This window comes from Callospermophilus lateralis, chromosome 1, assembly GCF_048772815.1.
Source record: "Callospermophilus lateralis isolate mCalLat2 chromosome 1, mCalLat2.hap1, whole genome shotgun sequence".
Taxonomy (NCBI): domain Eukaryota; kingdom Metazoa; phylum Chordata; class Mammalia; order Rodentia; family Sciuridae; genus Callospermophilus; species Callospermophilus lateralis.
Genome location: NC_135305.1, coordinates 214,356,031 through 214,383,176, shown reverse-complemented (window position 1 = coordinate 214,383,176; position 27,146 = coordinate 214,356,031). Strand labels below are relative to the sequence as shown.

Here is a 27,146-nt window from a genome sequence, read left to right as displayed (position 1 = left end):
AGCGAGGGCTGGGCAGGTGTCCGCTGGAGGAGGAATGACCGTTGGGGTTCCCGCGGGCGCCTCCTGCAGGGCCCTCCGCCGGCCACCTGGGGGTGGGGGTGGGGGTGGACAGCCAACCTGGCCCCCGAGGCTCCTGCTCGTTTATTTCTTCAGCTTTGCCTCCTGCGGTGCTGGGAAGCTGCCCAGGTGGACTCAGGCCAGGCGGGTGCCACAGGCCAGTCCATCCTGCTGACCCCAGGGCTGTGGCTGAGGTGCTCCACGGGGAGGCTGCAGGGGCCGCTGCCCAGGCTGCCCGGGCAGGACGGGGGCAGGGAGGAGAGCCCCAGGTGCCCGCAGCCTCCACCTGCCTGTCCGGGGCCCCCGGGGGGCACGGCCTTGCTGGGACACGTGCAGCTGGACATGCTTCCGGCCCACACGACGGTGACGTCCATGGCGCTTCCCAGAGGTGGGCTAACTGGCCCCCGGGGATGGGTCGGTGCTAAATGTGACCCCCCGAGGGAAACGTGCGAAATGTCACTCCAAGAAAATGGCAGAACATTGGGAAGAGACCTTCGGCAACAGAGGTGACAGGGACTTCCGTCGTCACCATGGGCCATCCCTGGTGTCTGCTGGGTGCCCGCAGGAGCCAGGCAACATCCTGAGCGCTCCACGAGGTGGACTTCAAGTCGTGCTCCCCGGGACGCTGTGACGCGGGGACATGGTCCTCCCGCTGAGCGGGTGAAGGAGACGAGGCTCAGGGGGTCAGGCACCTGCCCAGGCTCCACAGCGCGCAGGACGGGAGCTGGCTTGCCCTCACGGGGCCTGGGGGCAGAGTCCTCCTCACGCTCACACTGGACCCGCGTCCTGCATACCGCGGACTGCACGCGACTCCCTGGGCTGGCCTGGGCTGGCCCTCGCCCGCCAGGGCACCAGGGGTCCTCACATTCACCTGTGCCGCAGGCCACCCCCTCAGCCAGAAAGGCCCTTCTGAATGAAGTCCAGTCACGACCCCCCCAGGTCCCTCCGTGCTGCCCGTGCCCTCAGGGGTTGCTGACCCTCCTCCCCACAGGCCCGGCCTCCGCCGACTCTCCATCTGCTCTCCTGCCGTTTCCCTCCCCGGTGCCCAGACACCAGGCCCAGCGAGCACACACCTGTGAGACACACGTGTGGCGCTTGCACACACGGGCCTGGGCACGCGGCTCTGGTCACTTTGTCTCCCGCACAGAGCCGGCGTCCAGGCTGGACTGGAGCCTCAGGTGTCGGCCACCTGTGGGCCTCGGGCCCCTCGGGCTGAGACCCTGCTCACGCCGCGTTCTGCCAGATCCCAGCCCAGGACGCGACTAAGGACCCTGTTTCTTTGGTTACGTGGGAGGTGACACACAGGGACGTGCCCGACGCAGGAGAACTGTGCCATGGGAGAGCGCGTCCCTCCCTGCACGCTGGCCTCCAGGCCCCTGGGACCCCCACGGAGGCAGACGGATCGCAGGTTCGCTCGGGAGTGTCTGAGGGTCCGCGCCTCCACGAACCAGGGCAGCCGTCTGAAACTGCCTCCCCGCCTGAAGACTTGTCTCGGGAAGAGCCGAGACCCTCTTTCCCCTGCTGTGGGACGGGCACGCGGTGGAGCCGCCTCACAGGCTTGTGACGGGATCCAGTGAGTGGACATTAAGTTTGCGAATGTTTCCAACAGTGCCTCGTATACAGTAGGTGCTTTATAAGTGCCAGCTCTGATCAGCATCCAGACACCGGCTTCCTTTTCTTCATGCTTCCAAACACCCCAAAGGATGGATGTGCTGGGCTTGGCCGTCCCCCGGGGCCCCTGCTCACTGCAGAGGGTGGAGCCGTGGACAGGCCAGGGAGGGACGGGGGCAGGTGACATGTGCTCTGAGCAGATAAGGAACCCGGGTCACAGCAGAGATTCCAGGTTCTTCCAAGAGACCCTCCAAGGCACCAGGTCCTGGGCTTGTACAAATGTTGCCTGTGTCCCCAAGGGAGGTGCTCGAGGCCACCAGTGTGACCAGCAGGCACCAAGCGCAGGGTCAGCCAGTTCCTGGAGGGAGAACTGGTCGACCCGCTGAGACACCTGCAGGTGCCGGCTGCCCGTCCCTGTCCCCCGGCTCTTGCCCTAAAGAAGGCAGCCAGCTCCTGCCCGGGGCTGGTGGCCTTGAGGACAGGGCTGGTCCCCAGAGGGTCCCCAAGAGGAAGCCGTAGCTGGTTCAGGAAGTACCACCAGAGAGGGGGACATGTACCCAAGGAGGAGCCCCAGTGTCCTTGAGGGGTTTGAAGGACGCGGTGGTCGGGGCTGGGGCTGGGTCGTGGGAAGCGGGTGAGGATCGGGCAGGTGGGCGGCGGGGGAGGCGCCAATCGTGAGCCTCGGGGAGACCTATTTTTGTAACTCGGGGTTGAAAATAGACACCCCGACTCCGGGCGCTGTCTCATCCCATGACGTGTCCCTGCTCGTGTCCCTGCGCGTCGGGGCTTTTCCATTCAGCACGTCTCCGTGGCAACGGGCCACCTCTCATTCAGCCATCGCCAGGGTTACCTTGCGCTCATTCACGGCTGTTGCCACGGAGACGGGCCCCATTGATACAACCGTGACTCCTTGGATCTTGGCTTTCCTGAATGAGCCAGAGCTGGCCACCGGGCGGGGACAGGAAGATGGTGGGAGGTGGGGACGGGAGCGTCTGGAGCACCCAGGACCTGCCGCCCTGGGCTTCCGCATGGATGGCTGTGGGCACCAGAGCCGCGGTGGCCGCCCTGGTCCTGACACCTGGGCGCACGGCCCTTTGACAGTTGTGTGTGTGTGTGTCCCCACACGCACATGCATGGTGTCATCTGGTGGAGCAGGTGCTGTCCCTGTCCTTGGATTCTAAGTCCCAGGCAACCAGCACAGTGCCCCCGACAGACGAGGCACCCCACAGCGGCTGCGGACTCCACGAGCCCCTGCTGCCCACCAGCCGTCCTGGGAAGCTGCAGAGGTGCAGACGCATCAGCATGGGGCTCCTCGAGTCCTGGCCAGCGCCCAGCCTGCACCCGGCACCGAACCACGGGGCACCTGCTCCTGCTCTGCAGGTGACCTGCCCGGGCTCCGTCCTAGTGTGAAACACAGCAGCTCAGGTGTGTCCCCAAAAGTCACATTAGGACCTGTTCTCCAGATCCCTATGTTCACAGCATTGGGAGGGAGGGACTTTGGAAGGTGGCAGGAAGAAAGGAGGTGACGAGTGGGGGACATGGTGACGGCATTACTGAGAGAAGGGGAAGAGAAGCAGGAGAAGGAGAGATCCAAGCTAGCACTCCCGCCGTCTCACATGTGCTCCCCTCTGCCATGTTATGACGCAGCAAGAAGGTCCCCACCTGATGCTGGTGCCGATTTTTTGTGAATATCCAGTCTCTAAAACCATGTTCTAAATAAACCTTGGTTCTTTGTAAACTACCTGATCTCAGGTGTTTTGTTATAGCAACGAAAACAGACTAAGACACACTAGTACACCCAATATCATCCCATCTTGTCCACTGACAGCCCTACCCTCTTTCCCAGGCATTGTCACATCTCCCGGCCCTAATGGGATATTCCTATCGGCACTGAAGTCTGCTGCCAGAGTCCCATCTTAAGGAAAACAACTTCTAAACTTCACTTCGCCTATCAGCTGACTCTCCCTCTCCTTCCCTCTTCCCTTCTCAGTAAAGCTCTTGATCAAATTGTTTTTGGTCCTGGGGATGGAACCCAGGGGCACTTAACCCCTGAGCCCCATCCTCAGCCCTTTTCATTTTTTTATTTTGAGACAGGATCTTGCTAAGTTATTGAGACTGGCCTCAAACTTGCAATCCTCCTGCCTCAGCCTCCTGAGTCACTAGGATGACAGGTGTGTGTCACCATGCCCAGCTCCCAGTAACACTCTTTAACAGTTGTTGGTGATCTTTCCGGTGGCCCTTGCCTCCACCTCGCACCTAAGCAGCTCTGGCTGGACTTCCTGCTGCCGAGCCCCGACTGCAGCCCTGCCCGCAGGTCCCCTCCCCAGCTCGGGGGAAGCACTTCCTCCTGGATTCCAGCCCCCCAGGCCCCCCCAGGACGCCTCTCCCCTCTTCTTATTTATTTTGTTGAGTGGCTGGGATGGAACCCAGGGCCTCGCGCACGCCAGGCAAGCGCTCTGCCACCGAGCCACCCCCAGCTTCGTCCCTTTTGCCAACGCCAGTGAGTCTGTACAGCTGGGCTTCTCTCCTGGTGAGGACCGCCTGGCTCAAGCCACCATCGCCGCTGTGGTCACTTCCCTGGCCAACCAGAGCAACCCTCTTCTCCGTGGGGCCTTCTCTGGCCGCCTCCTTCCATCTGCACCCTCAGTTCCTTCCTGCTGGCATCCGCCGCGATTTAAATACCACAGATGCCACTTATGGGGTCTGCCACCTGCCATCCCGTCCTCTCGACTGGACCGCTGGCCTCGTGGGTTCTGGAGATCCATCCACACATGTCCCGGGCACTGAGAGCAGCTGCCCGGCGCACAGCAGATGCAGGACAGTGGGGAGCAAGGACAGTGAGCTGTGGCCCAGTGCAGGGTCCACAGCACAGCACGGGTGGCCAGCTGTCCCGTTCCCTACTCTCTGCCTGGTGACGCTTTGCTCGATGACCCTTCCCAGCAACCCTTGTGTTTAGACAGGGGCATGTGACTAAATCTGGCCAATGGGATGTGGGGGGAGGAGCCCCAGCTTCCTGCAAGACCCCCCCCCCAAGTCCTCCGCTGGTCCCCATCCGGCTGCCGAGGATCCAGGGCAAGAGAACCACGGGGGATGGAGCCTGGGGCCCTGCAGGTCCGTGTGGAGCCCAGCCCAGGACACCTGCTGACCAGGACACCTGCTGACCAGGCGCCTGCGAGCCACACTCGGCCTCAGTCCTTTAGGCACCTGAGACTCGGGGTGGCTCACTGCGGGAATGAGCCACCCCGATCCAGTGTCCCCAGCACTGGGCTAAGCCACTTGCTTAGTGTGACTGACTTACACTGAGCACTTGCACGTGTCAGACGCGGGTTTTGGCATCAATGACGCAGAAGAGCGCGGCGGGCGGCGGGGTCCTTGCCTTTCCAAACCCTGAAGAGCGCCGCGGCCACAGCGGACCCTGCTCCTCACGTCTCTCCCCTGATTTTCAAAAGACCTTCACGAGGGAGGTTGGGGCCGAGCCTCCTGGTCCAAAACTGAAACCCCCAGGACGGAGACCTCGGATGAGCATTTCAGTGAGGGACATTAAACCCTCATCCTGGTCCTACAGATGGGAACCCAAGGCCCAGAGAGGCCCGTGATCTGTTTCAGGACACACAGCTGGTGGACAAGGGCCGGGACCTCCAGCCAGGCCGCTGCCACCTCTGTCCCCGAGAGACGCCCCTTGCTGCGGGAACGCGCTGAAGGGGGCCCAGCTTCCAGGAGTGCGCAGGGGCGGCTCCACCGGGCAGGCGCAGGGCTGCGGGTGTGGCCACCGTCCCCCGGGGGTTCCAGTAGGAGCCTGAAGAGCGCGGACCCCGAGGAGGAAGCCGGGGGCGGGGAGGCCGGGGCAGGAGGAGACGCGGGGAAGCTGCGGGCCAAGGTAGGGGCGGCGGAGCCTGGCGGGCCGCGGGGCACAGGTGACCAGGGAATCAGGCACACAGAGGGCGTCCCCCAGGCGGACAGGAGACCCTCGTGACCCCGTCTTGGGGGCTGTTCAGGGACAACGAAGGACGAGGAAACAAGCCAAGACGGGTCACTGGGCCGAGAAGAGGCAGCGTCTCAGGTGTCCAAGGTGCCACCCAGGACAGCGGTCACTCACTGGGGGACTTCTCCCAAAGTGGCTTTGGGGGATGTGAGAGGAGAGGTGAGGAAGGGACGGAGGGGCACATTCTTGGAAGCGTGAAAAGTCAGATGAGGAGACAAAGGGACGTGGGAAGTGGGCGGGATTGTGGGTGGGTGCTGCGGTCTGAATGGCCCCCAAGACCTGGGTGTTGAAACTCCACCCCGACTGCCGTCCACGGGGCAGGGATGGAGGCAGGAGCGCCTGGGGGACTGGCTGACAGACACAGAGGCTCTGCCGCAGAACGGGCGAGGAGCCCTATCCACAGAGGGAGCTGGTCTTTTTTGCCCTTCTTCCTTCTGCCATGGGGGACCTAGCATGCAGCCCTGGGGGGACACGGCAGAGCCACCCTCTTGGAGTCAGAGACAGCAGCTCTCACCCAACACTGGACCTGCTGGTCCTTGACTCTGGCCTTCCCAGCCTTCAGAACTGGGAGAAATAAATTTCTCTTACTTATAAACCACCCAGCTTGGGCCTTTTGTTATAGCAGCACGCACTGACTAAGACAGCGGAAGGCTGTCGTCCTGCGAGATGCAGAAAGGGCAGGGGTGGCGTGGCGTGGAGCTGGGTGGTGCAGAGGTGGAAAAGTGCGTTGGAGGAGGTGGACACAGCTGCTGGCCCTCCACCTCTGCCGGGTCGGCACCTCAACAGCACGCCAGCCTTCACCACCCACCAGGGAAGCTGGGAAACTCCTGCTGGGCAGAACGGGACCACCGGGCTTGCAGTCCAAGTGCTCAGAACAGGCGGGTGGAGCCCCGATGGAGGTGGACAGGGCCGTGGAATTCACAGAGGCCGATTTCCTGATTTTACCAATGAGGGAAAGTCCAGAGGGGCCAGGGGAGCTGTCCAAGGTCACCCAGGAAATAAGAGCTGGATCCGGGCCTGGAAGCCGGTCTCTCGCCAGCCTGGGCCTGTTCTTTCTGCCGCAGTCTGCAGGCTTCCTCCCGGGGGACTCTGTGTGGCGCTGACAGCTCCTGACAGTGACGGGCCTGCTCTCCGTCTGCGCTGTCCGGCCACTGCCACCAGCCACACGTGGCTTTTAAGCCCTTGAAGGGTGGCCAGCGAGGGTAAGGAGTGGAATTCTAAATTTAACTTGAATCAACTCAAACTTTAGTTTCTAAAAACGATTAAACCCAGAATTTCTGCCTATGTTACGCAGGGGCTAGAATCCAAGTCTGCACAGCCCCATTCAGCAGCATTAACCCCCAAAAAGGGAAGCGATGGGTGTCCCCCAAGGGCGAAAGCAGAAACCCAAAGTGGCAAAAACACACAACGGAATATTACTTAGCAGTGAAAAGGAAGGCAGCTTGAAGACACGATGTTGAGACAAGCCAGTCACGAGCGGACAAAGGTGTCCCATCCACTCACACCAGGTGGCCAGAGCTGTTCCACCCGTGGGGTCAGACGTAGGATGGTGGCTTCCAGGGTCAGAGGGAACTTTCAGGGAGATCAACATCCATTTCCAAGGTGCAGCCACTTGTCCAGGGGGAAGGTAGGTGCCAGACGCCCCAGGCCTCCCCGGGCAGCCAGCTGCCAATCTTCAGCCCAAGCAGGAGAGTGGGAGAGGCTCAGGCTGGCCCAGTCCCTGCTGCCACCCACGCTCTGTGACAGGGCCTGGGTCTTTCCACTCTGCTGGGCAGGGACAGGAGGGAGGGCTGTGGCTGGGGAGGACAGTCCCCCCACAGGACAGTCCCCACTGAGTTCCCTGGAGGCACGAGGTGACCCGCCAGCCAGCAGCAGGCTGGCCACAGGTGAAGTCCTGGCTCTCCAGGGGACACGGGTGGGGCTTCTCCAGTGTCCCCCACCCGGGGGGGTGTCTTGCTGCTTGGAAACACGCGGCGTCCTGACCAGGGTGCAGAGCCCCTGCCAGCCCTGCCACCAGGCCTCCTGGTCTCCTTGTTTTGGGGAGCGCAGACCTTCAAACTCCTGGCCTTGAGATCCTCTGGCTTCAGCCTCTCAAGCAGCTGGGACTACGAGGACCTGCCACTGTCCCCAACTCTGCCCATCTCTCTCTCTCTCTCTCTCTCTCTCTCTCTATAGTTTTACTTTCCGGTACTTAACACAGTGGGGACTCAAAAACTACTTGTGATGACACCCATGAGGTGCTCAGAGCATCTATCTGGACCACATGGGGTCGGGCCTTGGCTCTGCCACTTACTGTGTGTCCTTGGGCAAGTAACTTAACTCCTCTGCGCCTCAATTTCTCTGCAGTTTTACCCTCAGACAGAATGAAATTGGTTAATGCACAAAAAGTCCTCAGGACAGTGACTGGTAAGTGGGATGTACCTAGGTGGCATCGAATTTCCCAGGTCACACGGCCCGTGTCGGGGAAGAGCCCCTCAGGTACTAGATGCGAGGGAAGAGGGACCCCAGGGGTCAGATCTCCAAGGGCATCCTGCGGGTAGTGACCTGGACTGTGACAAGGCCCACGTCCTGACCCCTGGCACCTGCGATGCCACGGTTACGGCTGGCACACGGCAGGCTTGTCCCCGAGGCAGTGGTCAGAGGTGGGGCTCTGGAAGGTGACTGGTCACCAGAGCTTTGTGGATTAGTCCACCGACGAGGTCATCCTCCTGGTCAAGGAGGTGGGGCCTTATCGCAGGGAAGTCGGGACTCTCGGGGACACTGCCTTGTCCCCAGCCCCTTCCCATCTTCCTGCCACCGTGGGCTGAGCCGCTGTGCGCCCCAGTGTTCCCGCCATGACGTCTCGCCTGGTCACACCCCAGGAGAAGCCGCCGAGTGACACCCTGAGCCAAAGCCACCTCCCTTGCTCAGCTCTCGCCCGGGCCTTGTCCCCGCGGGGCCTGAGGGACTCGGGGACTCTACTCCTGGCGCTGAACCAGCCCGAATCCCCCGCAGAGCAGAGGGGGTGGGAAAAGGGGGGCTGGCCACGTGACCCCAGAGCAGAGGGGGCGGGAGGCAGCCCCAGCCCCAGAGGCCGAAGGAGGCCAGGCGAAGGAGGCCAGGCGAAGGAGGGTCGCTGTCCCTGCCCCCCGACACTCGGATGTCAGGGCTGCGTCCTCCAGACCCGGAGAAGGAGCTTCCCGGCTGATAAGCGCCCGGGGTCTGTACCTCACGGGGCAGCCCAAGGACGGCAGGGTACAGGGCCACGCCGGGTGGCCGAGGTCTGTGGTCCTCGTCACCTGAACACACTCAGGACAGAGGAGGCCTGGGGCGGTTAGACTTGGGATCCTGCGCACAGTGGGGCCTGCAGGGGTTCCGGGGCGCTGTGTCCGCCAGAAGCTGGCGAGGCAAGAAGGTCCCTTCCCGGAGTCCCCAGCCCTCGGTCCTGCCCACAGCTGTGTGTCAAACGGGCCAGTCCGTGGCACTTCACCACGCGACCCTAGGACACAGTGTAGGCAGAGAAGACGAGATGCCCCTGGCCCCAGTCCACTGTTGGAGGGACATGAAGACGCCCCGTGGCAGAGACTCCATTGGGAACTGGACGCAGCGCGGGGCAGAAGCGCTGACCGCTCGCCCCCCCGGCCACCCAGCCCTGCCCCTCATCTTCTGTGGGGGTGGAATTTCAGCCGTCCCCTGATTTCAGGGCCAAATTGCATTTCCCAGCATTCTTAGCAGCTGGGTGTGACCACATGGCTGAGTTCCCATCGATGGCACGTCACGGGCTTAACGAGCGCCATTTCTGGGTGTGCGACTTACAAGACGGGGTGCCCCCTCCCTCCTGTCTTTCTTGGGTGCAGGTGGTCCTGAGGCGGGAACCCAGGGCCTCTAGCTTCGGGGCAAGCCCTCCAGCATGAGCTACGTCCACACCCCTTTTAACTGTATTTTGTCACTAAGTTGTTGAGGCTGGCCTCAAACTTGCGATCCTCCTGCCGTGGCCTCCCGGGTGGCTGGGATCCCAGGTGTGCATGACCCTGTCCGGCTCCATCCTGTCCTCTGCCTCCTGAAATGCGTCAGTTTTGTGCAAAGGAGGCTCAATACACTCAGTGGTGGGAGAACAAGAGGAGGCGGGCGCCGAGGCCTGGAGGGTTCCCTCCCCCCTGCACAGCTTGCCTCTGAGGACGGAGAAGTCGAATCCTGCCGTTCCAGGCGCTGTTCTCTCAGTGTGGCACGTCACTGTGTCGTGTGTGACAGTCACTGACTGCCTGGGAGGCTCCAGGCTCTGGGCCTGAGGGCAGGGCCTTGCTCCAGAGGTCACTGTCCAGCGGGAGGGAGGCGGATGACCAAGCTGGACCCCTGGATGTCCCTTCTGGTCTCTGCCCTGGGTCCTTTTGCAGGTTTTAACGTCACAGGTTTTCGGGTCCCCATGGGTCCCCTAAGCAGATCTCCTCGCCCGAGGGTGGCCCAGGGACCCTGACACACATTCTCTCAACCTTGAATTCTCCGCAGGCCACGGGAGGCCTGGCCCCGCTCTCGCAGGAGGATGAGCTTTTCAGCTCCGCCTGCCCACACCTTAGGGAATTCGGAATCGGACACACGGGCCCAGAGGGCAGGGCAAGGGGACCAAGGGTAAGTGCAGGACGCCGAGCGCTTTAGTGGCAGACGTGGGACAGAGGCCAGTGGGCTCCCTCCTATAGGAGCTTCCGGCCAGAGATGGGGACAAGTGACAGGAACCAGAGGAGGATGGGGTCAGGGAGGGGGACCGCGTGCCTCGGAGGGAGGGAGGGGACAGAGCCGCGGGGCTTGGGGCCGGGCTGGGCCCTGAGAGCGCTGTCCTGGGGAGACTCCAGGGGGACAAGAAGCACTTCTGGTGGCCGGGGCCTCGCCAGGCGGGAAACCAGGCTCCTGCCAGGGCCGGGGACAGGCCGAGGCGCCACCCAAGGATCTGGTCACATGCTCTGGTTTCTCCAGCCACAGCCCCTGGCCCTGCCCTCTGGGTGCCCCGACCCAAGTCCCCTTCCTCCCATCCCCTTCCTTGGCACGCCGAGTGCCGGACTCGCTGCTGTCCCCCAGGGACGCGGACAGCCTGCTGCGGGCTGGGTGAGCGACCGGTTCTCGGGCCCAAAACAGGGAAAACCACCATCCTGCGCGGAACCTGAGGGCCGTCACTGCAGCACCAAGAGCCTGGGGACCTCGTAGGGACTCTGCCCCAAATAAAGACGTGACGTCAGGGCCTCCCGGGAGGCCACGGGGACATCCGACCACTCCTGCCCCCAGGGCACCCGCCTGACCCAGAAAACGGCTGGTTTGAGTTCTGCGGCCTCCGGGAAGCATCCGGAGGGAGGCCGAGCCCAGGCCACCCCGGCACCCTAGAGGGGACCCAGGTTCAGACGTGAGCCAACAGGCTGAGCGCTAAGGAGAAACTGGAGCAGATTCGCTCCGTCTCCCTTCCCAGGGACGTGGGTGGGAGGTCCCGGTGGCGTCCAGCAGGGGAGGAGGGAACGCGGTCTCTGGGACTCAGACCCAGGGTGGCCCTCGCGGACCCTGGTGACGGGGACGCTCCACACCTGGGGGGTCTGCAGGTGCAGGGGCGGGGGCAAGGGGCCAGGCGCCTGGAGGAGGCAAGAGCAGGTCACCCCCGGAGGGCGCCTCCCTCTCCGGCGTCCAACCAGGTCCCGAGGAGGACAAGCGCCACACCCGGGGATAAGGGGCACCTCGGGGACAGCGGGACGCGGCAGGAGGCGCTCGCAGAGGCCTGGAGACGCGCTCAGCAGCCGCAACCCGGGGCCCTGCAGCCCTCCAGGAGGCACCCGGCAGCGTCCAGGGTCGGGGCTGGCGGGGAGGGGACCTGCTCAGGGTGTGGCTGACCCAGTCACGCCCAGGACAGTCTCCCACCGCCAAACGTCATCAGGGCCACACCTGAGACACCCTGCCGCAGGACCCCGGGCTACTGCACGAGACGACAGGACCACGGGGCTCCGAGGGGACTGGCGGAGTGACAAACTGATTACCTGGATGACACGTGGCACGGGCAAGGCCAGGCCAGGTCACACCCAGCTGGAGGACGCGGCAAGCCCGTGGGCTCACTCTGAGGCACAGGGAGCAGGGTCCTGGCGGCGGAGAGGCAGGGCACAAGCCGGCCTCCTCCCGCCCCAGCCTCGCCACCCGAGGCCCAGGAGCCCGGCCTCTCCCCGCGGGAGTCTTGGCATGTCCTCCCACTTGATATTTTCTTTGACAAAATATTTTTGAGAAAATAGGCTCCGTCTACGAGGACGGACAGAAGACCCGTGGCGTGAGCGAGCCGGCCACGATGCCCCTGGGAAGGCTCAGCCGCTCCTCCCTCTTCAGCCTCCACCTCCAGGAACTGACGGCCTCCCTCGGCCCTGGCCCTGGTGAGGGCTCGGGGAGGCTCATCTTTACACAAACGCAGGGAGAGGGAGAGAAGTGGATCGACAAACAGCGTCTCCCTATGAGCCACCACAGCCCGGGGTGCAGGGTCCAGGCTGCCCCAAATCTATACCCCAGAGTCTGCAGCCGGGGCTTCCTGGACAAGTTGCTTGACCTCTCTGTGCTTCCGTCTCTTTCTCTCCATAAAACAAAGAATCCCCAAGAACAAGCCTCTTCGGACTGTTGCAAAGATCCAGGGAGCTAGCTCCGTGAGGGACGTGTCTGCTCTGTGGGACTGGTGGTCATTTCTGTCACAGGGGCAAGGAAGCACGTGTTAAGGAACCCAGATGCTGGGGTCACACTGCTGGGTCCAACCCCCAGCTCTGCCACTCGCTAGCTGTGTGGCCTTGTGCAAGTTACTTAGCTTCTCTGAGCAGAAGTAAAATGTGGGTGATCACAGCTGTGTCAGGTAGGTTTCTGGTGCTGGGACCGACACTTCACAGGGACAACACAGAAGAGAAGCTCACTTGGCCGTGGTTGGCCCACTCCGTAGCTCTGGGCCTGAGGGAGGCAGAACATCACGGTGGACAGGTGTGGCGCGGGGAAGCTGCTCTCTTCATGGCAGCCAGGAAGGGGGGCCCAGGGGACAGGAAGTCCCCCCAAGCGCCCAGGCCCAGTGACCCACTTCTCCAGCCACACCCAGCCTGCCTAGCGCTAGCGTTGCTGTTCTGACCGCCACTGAGTGGACTGACGGGGCTGATGGGTGTGGCCCAGCTGGATGGAGGTGCTGGGGACAGGGGCAGGTGTCCATGCTGATCACTGCCTCCTCGGGCCGGGCACATAGTGGGAGTGCTAACCGACACACAGTGGGACACGCTTTACATACAACGCGATCCTCTGACGCATGGGTAGCGCACAACCATCAAGACGGAGTAGTCAGCATGCGCGTTGGTGCTGGGATTGTTCGCGATCACTTCCAAACATGGGACCCGTTCCTGAGACTCTCCCCGGGGGTCCCTGCGTGATCACCTCCCAGCACCTCTCCTGGACACTGGGAGACGGCAGGCATCGTTCCACAGAAAAGGAAACGGAGGGTCAGAGAGGCCCTGCAGCCTGGGAGGAAAACCAGGCTCTCCACCGCGTCCGCCCGGTTCCCACCCAGGGCGCTCAGCGGCCGGGCCTGGTCTCCCCTCAGCCCGTTCAGTTCCGCCTGCTCCTCTGAAGCCTTGCGACCGCTCTGAGCCCCTCGTTCCTGTCCAGGCTGGACTTGGCGCCAGTGCCTCGGTTTCCCTGCTCTTAGGGGCACGACACGGGGCCTTCTAGAAACGGCTGCTCGGCCCGGCCTGGCCGGGGCTCACGCGCTCCCCTCGCCTGGGTCCTGCTCGTGGGACTGCCCCAGCGCCTTGCTCAGCAGCGCCCCCACTGGGGCCCGCCCCCTCTGTCCCTCTGTCCCTCTCCCCTTCTCTCTTTGCAGCTTCTTCAGCCGCTAAAATCAGCTCCCTCTCTGGGCCCGTCCCCAGCGTGCCCATCCCCAGCGTGCCCGTCCCCAGCGTGCCCGTCCCCAGCGTGCCCGTCCTGGTTTCTCTGGGCTCCTGGCCACTCGCGCTCTGCCTGCTCCCGGGGTGTTGGGAGGCGGGAAGGGGAGGGCCGGGGAGGACGTGGGCCTCCACACCTGGGCTTGAACCTCGACTCGGTCTATAAGGGGCAGCAGTGGCCGCTGCCCCGCAGGCGCGGCCCCAGAGAACCCGGAGCAGGGGCTCCACGGTCTCCCGTCCCGCAGCCTCCGGGCAGCAGAACCCGTGTCCGTGGGCGGGGGGCCACCCAGCCCTGCAGAGAGGAAACTGGGGCACGCGCCCCCCGAGGAGCCGCAGCCCACGTAAAGGGGGCGGGCGGCCCAGGGACACCCTGCAGGTGCCACCACCGAGGGGAGCTGGCAAATCCACAGTCAGGCCATGGCAGCCGGCCACCAGGCCACAGGAAGGGGACGGGTGGGGACGGTACCCGGTGGGCCAGTGCTGCAGGCGCACAAGACGGGAAAGTTCTTGAGAAGGGCAGTGTGAGGTCACTCGAGGGGACGTGCCGGGTGTCCCTGGGCAGCGTGGTCAGAGGTGGGCACGGTGGGCAGCACCATCAGCTGCTTCACCAGAGCTGAGGGGGGCAGGGCACATCGGCAGGGCAGGCCCGCTGTCACCTAATCAGGGCAGGGCTGGGGCGCCCGGAGCATTCTCGGGGACAAGTCATTCTGTGAGTCCCTTACTGAGCACCTACTACGCGCCAGAATAGAACATCCGGGGCTGGCATCCAGTGGGAGACACCGTCACCAAGACGAGAAATAGATACGGCTTGGCAGATACGCATCGGGGGTGGTGGGAAATGAGGCAGAGAAGGAAGGGGAGCGGGGTGTCAGGGTGGGTGACGGGGAGGCGGTCACACTTTTATAGGACGTTTGAGCAAAGATCCAAAGGAAGTGACAGAGGAGTGAAGCAAATAGCTAGGGAAGAGTGTCCCAAGCCAAGGTTATGGTCTGTGCAAAGGCCCTGAGGTGAGTCTAAGGAACAGCAGGGAGCCCTGGGGCTGCTGCCAAGGGGAGGTGACCAGGAGACCCGCAGAGGCTGCCCGCAGCCCTGTGGGGAGACTTGGGTCCTTTCTCAGGGTGGAGGGGTGAATCCTGGAGGGTCTCCTGCCTCGGGTGCTCACGGGCGCCCTCTGGCGGCTTCATGGGGCCCGGGCTTGCGGGGGCGGCAGCCAGGAGGCCAGACGGGGCCACCAGGCGGCGGGTGGCTCTAGGTGCTTCTGGAGGTGCGGCGCAGGGGGCACAGGGGGACTGGACAGGGGTGAGGGCTGCATCCGAGTAACAGAGAAGCCACCGTGACCACGTTGGGGGTCGTCGGCGGAGGCGGTGTGGCCGGGGTCCACCTGTGGCCAGGGCAGACTCACCTGGGGACTCGGCCACCCCAGGTGAGAGGAGGAAGGAAGGTGGTGGAGACCACGAGGGGCACTTGTCACCCTTCAGGAGAAGGGGACCCTGGCTCTGTGAATCGGGGACCTGGAGGGGGCTCCAGGGGAAGGCGCAGGCGCGGGGCTGGCGAGCGTGAGCTCCGGGTTCCCCCAGCACCTGGGTCCGTCTGTAGGTCGGTCGGTCCGTAGGTCGGTCGGTCGGTCAGTCAGAAACACAGCTGTCGCCTCCTCCCGAGCCCGAGACCCGCGGCGACATCTATCCCACGGACCCACCAAGGCACAGCAGCCCCGGAGCCTCGCGAGGGGAGTGAGTCCCAGAGCCGCCGCGCTGCTTGGGGACCTGGGGACCGGGCTCGGGACCACCTGCTGCGTGGCTGGGAACAGGTGCAAGAGCAGATTTCAAGGTTTTTGTATCACAAAAAAATGGAACGTCCACGCAGGGGCAGCGACGCTCATGGACGGCAGCAGCGCAGCTCGGAGTCCCAGAAACCCACATCGTCACCTGTCACTAAAAATCAAAGCCCAGGCCACCGCCGCAGAGGAGCCTGCAGGAGCAGGCGTGGCCCAAGGGCCCCGGACGGTCCCCTGGGCTAAGCCTGACCTTGACCAGGCCGAGGTCCACCCGGGTTGTGGCACCTGCTCTGCCAACAGGGGTGGCCACACGGCGACCTCAGGTCCCGTCGGCAGAGGACGGCCATCTCTTTAGCAGCGTGGACTGGCTGACCGTGGCCAGCTCGCCACTCTGGGCGGCACCCTGTCACCAGCTGCTGACCCCGGGGGCCACCAGGCACCCTAAGTCTGGAAACAGGGTCTTTCCTTCCCCGATTCCTGAATCAGGTCACCGCAAAGCGACCTGCGCTCCGTGGCCTGAGTGGACCCGCATCTCGTCCTCCTCCATCCTCCATCCTCCTCCCCGTCCTCCTCCTCCGCGCTGACGGCTAGGAAGGTGCTTCACTCCAAGTGCGAGGACGGTCCCCGCAGGTCCCCAGCAAACAGGGCACCCACCGCGTCTGCCTGGGCCACACAGCGGTGCCAGGGACGCCGGTCACTGACCCGCCCCGGGTCCAGCTCTTTAGCAGTTCCTTTAGGAGGGACAGGAGGAGGGGACTGGTCCCTGCCCCCGGCATCCTCGGGCCTCGCTGACGGAGGCCGGGGCCTCTCAGGACTCGCTGGGCCGCTGACGCCCAGGGCGAGGCACAGCCAGGGGCCAAGGGTGTCCCCATCTCCAGAGCAAGCTGGACACTGTCCAGTGCTTCCCTCCCGCCCCAGCACAGGAAGACAGGTAGGAGGGACAGCCCCTCCTCTGCTCCATCCACCCCGGGGACACCCGGGCACGTCACCAGGAGGCACGGTCCCTGCCCTCGAGGGATGGACACATCCACCCCTTCCCTCGCTCATGTTTTAAAAGAGGGATCTTTAGAGCCCCTTCTCAGGTCCCGTTGGCGTGGGGTTCAGCCCTGGTCCCCCACGGGTGCCATCAGATGGCCACAAGGAAGGGCCCTGACCCGGCTTAACAGTGCTCACGGGGAGGGCAGGGCGGGCCTCTGTGGCCCTCTGTTTCCTCCTCCACACCCTGGACCCCTGCCCCGATACAGCACAAGAAGGAAGCCCCTTTCTAACTGGTGCCCACCCCCCGACACGGAGGGCTCTACTGGGGCATCTGAGTAGGGGGAAGCCAGACCGTCGGTGCCGCAGGAGAGACCGCTCCTAAATCCTGGCTGCAGCTTTCTGTCTGTGTGGCTTTGGGCAGGTGGACTCCCTCTTGAGCCTCACTGTTTCTCATTGTGAAGTTATTCAGGGGCCAAGGAAGGCTTGAGGGTGACAAGGCACGTGAAGCGTCTGGCATACAGCAGGTGCCTAATCCACACCCGTTTCGGCTTCTGAGACTGACCCTCCTCGGGGGCCTGGGTTCCCATAGTCCTGGCACTGCAGGAGAGGTGGAAGCCACTGGAGAGACGGCAGGGACAGAAAGAAAGGAGCTGGGGTCCGGGGGAGGCCCCTTGGCAGATGCCAGCAGCCCTGTGACCCTGGGGCCCAGGGAGTCAGAGTGGCCTCCTGGGCACACACCCTTTGGAATGGGTCCGCGTTGCTGCTCCCACCAAGAAAGGGTGTCTTGGGTGCCACCTGAGTCCAGACTGGCCTTGCTGCTTACTCAGGCCAGCAGTGGTCACAGTGGTGACAGGCCACTCCTGGGGCAAGCCCTCCAGAGATCTGAGCACTCCTCTTGCTCTCAGAGCCGCGTGAGCACAGCCCAGCTAGCCGGCTGGGAGCGAGACACCACGTGGAGCAGAGTGGACCTCCAGCCGAGGCCACCTCAATCAGCCTGAAGCCAGCCAACACCAGGAGGGGGCTCATCCCAGCCCAGAGAGGTGCAGCGCCCGGCTAAACCCAGCCCAGCCCAGCAACCTGCAGAATCACTGTTTTATAAATGCTGGTCACTGGGAGGCTGCTTGTTACGCAGCACTGTGTGATGACGTGTAGCTGATACAAAGGCGCATTCAGAATAAATGGACATGAGTGAATTCAGGTGGAATTTTATAATGAAGTATCCCAACTCTAAATGCACCTTTTAAGGATATACTTTCACTCCCCGACTGATGATGGGCTATGTCCTGACACGCCCAGTGTACGCTGAAAATATCATAAATAAAAAATGCATGTAATGCATCTAGCCTTTTGAAGGGCACAGCTTGGCCACACGGTCAATTGGAGGGTGTGGTTTGTGCCCTGGTGTCAGTGAGGCTGAGGAGGGGCTGCGGTTCCCTGCTACCACCCAGCAGCATCGGGGAGTGCTGCCTGTGAATAGCTAACCCGGCAAAAGACGGTAATTCAAATCCAAAGTGAGGTTTCTGCTGAATGCACGTTGCTTTCCCACCACCATAAAGTCAAAACTGCTGGAAGTTAGGGACCAGGGGTACAAAAAACAGATAGAAAAGTCTCTGGAGTGGTAAAAAGTGAAATACTTTCCCAACTCTCTTGGATCTAGCTGTGATCATGTGACATATTTCTGGCTGATGGGATGCAAGTGGAAGTTTAACGGATGGTTTCTGAGTAAGCTTTTACTTTGCCTGATCCCAAAATTGGCAGAGCTAGATGGGGACCACCTCTTCCCCTGTTTTTCCCTGCCTAAGAATGTGGATATGATGCACGGAGCTCCAGTAACCACTTTGCAGCCATGAGGTAAAAGCCAAGAAAATCACAGAGAAGCTACTTAACGCTAGCCATGGCCACCTGAGAAAGGTGAGCGCCTATTTGCTGGACTTGTTATTCACCGCTGAATGTCCAGTTCATCCTTTAAACATCTCTCCGCTGCTGGCCACTCCAAACTCCAACGGGAACAGAGAGCCCCACTCCTCCTTCCTCTTCCAGGCATGAGCACGTGGGAAGCTGTGCCTTCACCATGGCTCCCCTGTGACCGTCCTCAAGTTTCGGTGAGACAAGCCCAGTGTGCCCTTGCCTCTCCTTACTGTCCTGCCGATAAGCACTCTGGCCAACTCATCCGGCTCCTGGCCCGGGTCCACTGGGCCCCTGAGCCTCTTCTCTCTGACTCGCTCTCGGCCCCCTGAAATCCTGGGACCCCCGTGTCCGGAAGGAGACAGGCGTATTGTCCCTAAGTGTCAGTGGAGCCACGCCCCGGGGGAGCCGGCCTTGCTGCCCGCAGTCCCGCTGCTCTCCTCCTGGGCATTGCTCGCACTGGACATCAGGGGCAGCCAGGGCGGCCCGTCCGCTTGCTCACAGCGGAAATCCAGAAACAAGGGACTCTCAAAACGCTCCATCCGGAGCCTCAGCACTTGAGTGACAGACAAGGTCGCACTGTGTGAGGTGCGCATGCTCAGGCTCAAGGCCGGGTGGGAGGCGGAGCTCAGGCCCTGGGGGAGGCGGAGCCCAGGGCCCTGGGGGAGGCGGAGCCCAGGCCCTGGGGGAGGCGGAGCTCAGGCCCTGGGGGAGGCGGAGCCCAGGGCCCTGGGGGAGGCGGAGCTCAGGCCCTGGGGGAGGCGGAGCTCAGGGCCCTGGGGGAGGCGGAGCTCAGGCCCTGGGGGAGGCGGAGCTCAGGGCCCTGGGGGAGGCGGAGCTCAGGGCCCTGGGGGAGGCAGAGCTCAGGCCCTGAGGGAGGCGGAGCTCAGGGCCCTGGGGGAGGCGGAGCTCAGGGCCCTGGGGGAGGCGGAGCCCAGGGCCCTGGGGGAGGTGGAGCTCAGGCCCTGGGGGAGGCGGAGCTCAGGGCCCTGGGGGAGGCGGAGCTCAGGCCCTGGGGAGGCGGAGCCCAGGGCCCTGGGGGAGGCGGAGCTCAGGCCCTGGGGGAGGCGGAGCTCAGGTCCTGGGGGAGGCGGAGCTCAGGTCCTGGGGGAGGCGGAGCTCAGGGCCCTGGGGGAGGCGGAGCTCAGGGCCCTGGGGGAGGCGGAGCTCAGGCCCTGGGGGAGGCGGAGCCCAGGACCCTGGGGGAGGCGGAGCTCAGGTCCTGGGGGAGGCGGAGCTCAGGGCCCTGGGGGAGGCGGAGCTCAGGGCCCTGGGGGAGGCGGAGCTCAGGGCCCTGGGGGAGGCGGAGCTCAGGGCCCTGGGGGAGGCGGAGCTCAGGCCCTGGGGGAGGCGGAGCTCAGGCCCTGGGGGAGGCGGAGCTCAGGGCCCTGGGGGAGGCGGAGCCCAGGGCCCTGGGGGAGGCGGAGCTCAGGCCCTGGGGGAGGCGGAGCTCAGGCCCTGGGGGAGGCGGAGCTCAGGGCCCTGGGGGAGGCGGAGCCCAGGGCCCTGGGGAAGGCGGAGCTCAGGGCCCTGGGGGAAGCCCCGCCCCTCCTCCAGCAGGCAACCAAGCCGCTGTCCCTGGCTGCCCTCTCCTCACTTTCTACTGCAGACTGCCCTGCCCAAGGGCCCGGCTGGGGTTCAACCCCGGTTGTGAAGCACCAAGAAGATGGGAACTTACCCTACTGTGCTCGCAGGTGGGCCTTCTGGAGGTTAGGGGTAGAGGAGGTTATGATTGGATCCTGGTGGCTTTACAAACAGAAAGGCCAGAGAACACAGAAGCCCACCTGTGCGCTTCCCTGTCCCTTGTCCTGCACGACCTCAGGGCTCTTCCGGAATCTGACCATGGTCTGATGCACAGCCCCTCAGCTTGAGCCTCCAGAACCATGAGGCCAACCAATCTTTTTGCTTCTTAAGCTATCTAGCTTTGAGTATTTTGTTACAGTCTTGGAAAATGAACAAAGAAGACACTTTCTTATCCCTTCCGCTTCCCTAACTATATTGTTTTCTGCTAGAGTCAAATAATCTCTGTCTCGGGGTCAGTTTAGCGCCACTGACTGGCCGTCTTGGGCATAAGAGAGGCCATCAGAAAGCGCAGACTCCCAACAGGAAGCCAGAGAGGGGCAGAAGAGGGGCCACCAAGGGTCCTGACCATCTCTCCCTGGTTGAGTCACTTCCCCCTTGTCCACCAGCAGCCGGGGCAGGAAGCAGCCCCCTCATCTTCAACTTCTGGGCAAGGTGGGGGTCCCCACCCAGGACCGCCCAGGGGGAGGGCTCCATGGGCACAACGCTTACACCCACCGTCACAGCCCCGCGGGCGGCTGAGGCAGGAGGTTCCCTGGAGCCCAGAAAGTTGAACCCAGTTTGGGGAACATAGTGAAAGATCCTGGGGAGAGGGGAAGGGCTCCCCAGATTGAAGGGGAGGCTGCGTGTTGGGTGCCCAGCAAGCAGAAGGGGATGTCCCCTGTAGTTAACCGAGTGGGCGACGGAGCCCGGCCTGGAGAAGGCGGGTAATCATCCCCATCATCGTAATCACAGTCATCAGCCGCAAATGGCGGGCACCACCGAGCGCCCCCTCCACACCAGCTGCTGTTCTACACGCCTCACGTCTTATCTCCCCGCATCCTCCTCTCTGCGGTAGGTAGAGTCTGACTCCCATTCTGCAGAGGAGGAAGCTGAGGCCCAAAGGACCGTCCCCGTCCTCTTTCTTCAGACTGTCCGTTGGTCAGATCGTCCGTAAACCCCACCTTGCACGCACCAGACGGGAACCTGCGGAACTTCTCGGATGACCGTGGGGAGGTGCTAGGCCACCTCTGTCCTCCAGATGAAGAAACTAGGATTCAGAGAGGTGGAGTGACTTGCCCAAGGTCACACAGCTTGGAAACCGTGGTGCTGGGATTCGATCTGTTCTAACTCCACAGCTGGTGGCCTCAGTGTCACGTTCCTGGTGTGGCTTTGTCCGCCTGCCCTGTCTTCACAGAGGTCTGCAGGAGCAGCAGCTGGCTGCAATGTGGCCGCGTGAAGGCGCCACTCAGTCACCTGGTACCGCGGGGCTCGGTCTCTCCGCCCAGGGCAGCTCAGCCACACTGTGGCGCCCAGAGCGGGGCTCGAGGGGTCTGGGGTTTCTGCCCCGATGCCAGAAGTTTACACCCTGAATCGAGGCTGGGGGCCTCCAGCTGTGCCCGTGAACAGCCAGGACAAAGCCAGCCCGGGCCAGACCCCTTCAGAACGTCACAGCAAAGAGGTCACACAATACGTGACGGTCACAGTCCGTGTCCTCCGGGATGGAGGGACCTCTGGGCACACAGGGCTCGGCCCCCGCCAGTCTATCATGTCTCCAGACGCTGGGAAGCAGGCGAGCCTCACGCTTAGAGGAAACACCAGCCTCCTGGTTCTGTGCGCAACCTGCACAACAGTCCCCAGCAGGCGTGGGGACATGCCCCTGCCCGGCGGCACCCTCAGCTTCTGCCCAGACCTTCTCCACACACAGTCACCAACAAGGCTGATCCCAAAGGTGTCTGAGTTCCCTCAGGGCTATGCCAGGGGCACACCATGGCTCTAGGTTAGGCTCTAGGTGGAGGGGCGGGCAGGAGGACCCTAACCCGGGGACATGCGTGGCTGCACCCCTCCTCCAGGCCAGCCACCTGCTCAGGGGGCCTCTCGGCCCACGGACTGGCCTGTTTTACAAACGTCCCCATCACAGTTCCTCCGTGAGCAAGCGGGACTCACGGGCAGAAGCACCGGGGGCAGGAGGGGGAGGTGGCGTGGGACGGAGCCCAGGAAGGACAGAGCTGCCACCCAGTGACACAGAAGGACACAAGGGGGTCTCAGGAGGGTTGGGAGGGTCGCTGGACAGGCTGGTGGGAGGCACCCAGAGTCCCTGCACCAAGGGAAGACCTCGGGGCAGGCTGCCGTCCCAGCAGGGGACAAGGGTGCCAGGAATTCAAGGCAGAGGGGCCACCACCTGTCCACCCCGCCTCGGCCCCACACCCGCCAGGCCCCGCCCGCGGCTGGCTGGTGACCTCGTCCTGTGCTGCCACCCCCCAGCCCCCTCCGCCAGGCGGGTGTCCCCTGCCCCAGCCAGAGCCGCGGCATCGCCCTGCACACCAGGGACGCGGAGGCCAGATGCCCCTGGGGCGGCGGGCTGGCATCTGTCACCACAATCCAGGAGGACAGGGCCTCAACCAGCGCCCGAGCCTGCGGGGACGCACAGCGGGGTCCTCTCCAGCCTTGGGGGAGATGGCCGAGCGCCCAGCCTGCGGCCAGGTCTCCACTGGGCGCTGTCCAGGGTGCTGAAACCTGCGGCCCCGCTGGCTCCCTTGGGCCCCTGAGACCTGCGGTGGCTTCCTTCCGGAGGGGACTCAGGGACCACAGGGTGGTGGAGGGCAGCACCCGGCCGGTCCTGCTAAGGCCCCCGCACCGCGCTGGACAAGGTTCCCAGTGACACGGGGGCCAGGGTGTCACGCGAGCGGCTCCCGGCTCAGGGACATTCTGTGGCCAGGGAGGCCTGGGGGGGGGGACAGAGGGCGGGTGTGGGAGGCACCACAGGGGCCAAGGGGCCATGCGGGCAGCAGCCCCCAGGCCACAGGAGAGCCGCCAGGGGAGCAGGGGACCAGGGGGACGCTGGGGTCTCCCCGGACACCCTCACGAGCACCTGGTCCCCAGCTGTCCCTTGTGAAGCACCAGAAAGGCCCAGGGCCCGTACTCGGGGGAGAGGAGGGGGAAGTCCCTGAGCCGGACCCGAGGGTGACACTGACCACTGAGGCCACCCCCTGCCCCTGACCTGGGGCTCCGGCTCCTTGATACCACCCTGTCCTGGAGGGTCCCTGGGGAGCCACCGTCGCAGTGTGACTTCGGGCAAGTCACTGAGCCTCTCTGTGTCTTGTAAAGTCAAGGGAGGGGCCTGCGGGAGTCGGGTCAGTCCCCAACTCAACGAAGCTCAGAGACCAGCGCCAGGCCCCTCCGTGCTGGTCCCCAGCGTCTGAGCCTTTGTCCTGTGGCCCAGATGGGGCCTTCCAAACAGGAGCCTCGGTGTCACACGGTCACCCGGTGTCCACGGCACAGACCCAGAGCCTGCCTGTCCACACACATCTGGTGTCAGGGCATCTGCTGTGGACTCTGGACTGTGTCACTGTCTGTCAGCGGAAGTCCCCACCTCCTCAGTACCCGAGTGAATTTTCTGGAACATTCTGATGATCCAAAGTCTCACCACTTTCCAGCTCCGCGATCATCTGTTTTACTAAGCACCTACTATGTGCCCAGCGTGGCACTGGGTGGAAACCTGCTCACAGAACCCAAGCTGGCCGCCCTGCCTGGGAGTCGGGCCTCTTTTCCGAACGCACTCGACTGTCCCCAGAGCGGCTGACGCCTGGCCGTTCTCGGTGGCCGTCTGCTCTGTCGTCTCAGAGCTAAAGCCAGCTCTTCCCAGGGCCCCGCGGCTCTGACCCGCAAGGAGCCCACAGAATCCCGGGAAGATGCCCACCGAGCCGCACAGCGGGCAGCGGAGACCCCGCAGCGTCACTGCCCCCGCTGGCCGGGACGCAGGAGACGGGGGTCAGAGAGCCGTCACCTGGGCCCACACTTGACGCGGGCCAGGCGGTACCCGGGCCTGGGGAGCCGAGGTGGGACTCCCGTCCATCAGCAGCACAGGAGGCCGGCTCTGCAGCGCTCCCAGCTCCCCACCCGCCAACAGAGACCAGGCCACCCCCCCGGGACTGCGGTCACGGGCCATCGTGTGCCCGAGCCACCAGGAGGGAAGGAGGGGGCCGGTGGAGAAAGAGAAAGATCTAGAACAGCAGCCCTAGTGCATTCAACTCTGGTTAGAAAGACAGTGAGTGTGTCCTGAGATACAACACCCACAAATATCACACTCACACCCAGACACAGACACACAGACACCGACACACACAGACACACACAGACACACACACAGACATGGACACACAGACAGACCCACACAGACAGACACACAGACACACAGACACACAGACACAGACACACAGACACACACAGACACACACAGACACACAGACACAGACACACACATACACAGACAGACAGACACACAGATACACACACACAGAGACAGACACACAAACAGACAGACACACACACAGACACACAGACACACACAGACAGACACACACACAGACACACAGACACACACAGACACAGACACACAGACACAGACACACAGACACACAGACACACAGAGACAGACACACACTCAGACAGACACACATACAGACACACACACACACACACACACACACACACACACACGATCCTTGCGCTCAGTCTCACGGACTCACCAGTCCCAGCCACGGGGCCCGCCCTCAGAACCTGGGTGCAGAACTGCCCCTCTAGACCCCCAGACATCAGGGACCGAGGAGAGGCCACCCGCCGTGAACAGGGGCGGCGCACACTCCATGTTGTGCCACACCAGCCTCTGGTCACCGCTGCTCGCGACCTTCACAGTCACGTCCTGAGACTTTCATAAGCTGAACAGTCTTGAACTTTCTTAGGTGCCTCAAGAACCACGTTATTAAAGAAAAGAGAAAGAAGCCGCCCAGGGTTTTTAAAAGATCCTTCTTGCCAGCAAGGTCAAGCCAGGCCCTGCCACCAGAAGTCACCCCAGGGAGCAGGAATTGGCACAAACACTTTGCAGAGCAATTTGGCGATATCCAGCAAGGCTGAGGAGGCATACGGTACACGACTCAGCAGTTCCTCTCCTGGGTACGTGCCCTGGAAAAAATCACTCTCCAGAAAGAGGCAACAGCTGGGCTCCAAAGAGTCAGGAGCTGGAAATGATTCCAGACAGATAAAGATGTTGGCGGACTGACAATTCAACGCGTGGAGTACTACACAGCCATGAAAATGGATGGGGGAGGACTAGTCTTGTTAATCAGATTAATCTCACGTGGGGAGCAAAAGGCAGGTCAAAGAAGAAACATGGACAGAGAAACTTCAAGCTTGGGAAGGAAGCCCACGTTGCTCATAGTCAGGCCTCCAGAGCCGCGGACTCGGCCAAGTGCAGATTGGAAACACACATTGGGAAAAAATGTGGCTGTACTGAGTGTGTCCCGACCCCTTCTCCTGGTGTTCAGTCCCCAGAGCTCACAGCACACACTCATCAGGGACCACCCATCGTGGAGAGATGACGTGAAGTCTACAGGAGGGTTGTGGAGCTCGCCTCGCGGGCAAGGCCCTGGGTTCAGCCCCACCACATACACACACACTCACACACCCACTCTCCCACACACAGACTCACACTCACACACACACAGACTCACACTCACACACACAGACTCACACACACACAGACTCACACTCACACACACACTCACACACTCACACACAGACTCACACTCACACACTCTCTCACACACACTCACAAACTCACACTCACACACACTCTCACACACACTCACACAGATTCACGCTCACACACACACTCACACACACTTACACACTCACTCACACACCCAGACTCACACACACTTACACACTCACACACAACTCACACACACAGATTCACACTCACACACAACTCACACACAGACTCACACACTCACACACACACAGACTCACACTCACACAGACTCACACACACACTCACACACACTCATACACACAGACTCACACTCACACACACAGACTCACACTCACACACACAGACTCACACTCACTCACACAGACTCACACTCACACACACTCACACACACACTCTCACACACACACAGAGACTCACACTCACACTCTCACACACACAGACTCACACTCACACACACAGACTCACACTCACACTCACTCTCACACACACACTCACACTCACACACACACAGACTCACACTCACTCTCACACACACACACACTCACTCACACTCTCACACACACACTCACTCTCACACATACTCTCACACACACTCTCACACACACAGACTCACACACACAGACTTACACACACACACTCACACACACAGACTCATACTCACACACTCTCACACACACAGACTCACACTCTACAGCCGACAGGACAGGAAGCGCGTGTGCAAATTCGACAGCGCTCTGTGTGAAGGCCCTGGCGTCCGCAGAGCTCAGAGTCTTAGGAGACTCTGGGACCTGCCCTGACCTTCCCGAGGGAGAGCCACCAGTGAAAGGGGGAGCGCGAAATCCCGGACGGCTTCTGGGCGGGGATGGACCAGGAGGGGCCGCAGGGTGGGAGGTCTCGTCTTGAGGCCGGCTGCTCCCTCAGCTCCTCCTGTCCAGCTCAGACGTCACCTTCCCAAAGGAGTCCTGCTGGCTCCTGGGCCCCCGCCCCCGCCCATCCCGGCCTCCTCTGGGCCCCGCCACCACCTAACACGCAGCTGCCCCACTGGTTCCGCACCGTCCTGTCCGTCTCCGCCCTCCTGTCTCGTCTGCGAGCGGAGCCAGGCATCCAGCAGGTGCTCAACGTGTGTTCATGGGGAGAGCGAGCACGCACGGGCTCACTGTTTTCTCTACTTCTTTCTGAAATCTGAATATTTATATTTTGCGATTTTAATAAAGACAAAGCCCGCCACAGGCTTCCTGGCCACACCAGAGCGAAGGGCCCAGTGCTGTGACATGTCCCCGGAACCTGCCAAGGTCCCAAGCCACGAGACCGCGGCCACAGCCAACAGAGGTCCCCCAGCGCACACCCAAGCCCACGAGCGTCAGCACAGGGTCCTCGTGTCCCAAGACCCTGGCAGACAGCGCCAGCGGCCCGGCTCCCCACCCATGTGGCCCAGAGGAGCCGGTAGCCATGATCGGAACCGCGAAAGCACGCAACCCGCGTGGGCACTGACGCCTGGGCCTCCTGCCACAGCCTGGACCTGGCTGGCCTCAGAGACCACGTGAGGACCCACACAGGGACCGCAGAGGAGCCTCGTCCACGCTGGGCTCCCACCGAGGGACCCCCAGAGCC

At 62.7% G+C, this 27,146-nt stretch overlaps 1 protein-coding gene across 2 annotated transcripts in view; it reads right to left on the bottom strand.

The window, feature by feature from the left end:
- Positions 1 to 27,146, bottom strand: part of Cacna1a (calcium voltage-gated channel subunit alpha1 A) — a 180,676-nt gene that overhangs the window by 119,163 nt on the left and 34,367 nt on the right. The window lies entirely within an intron of this gene.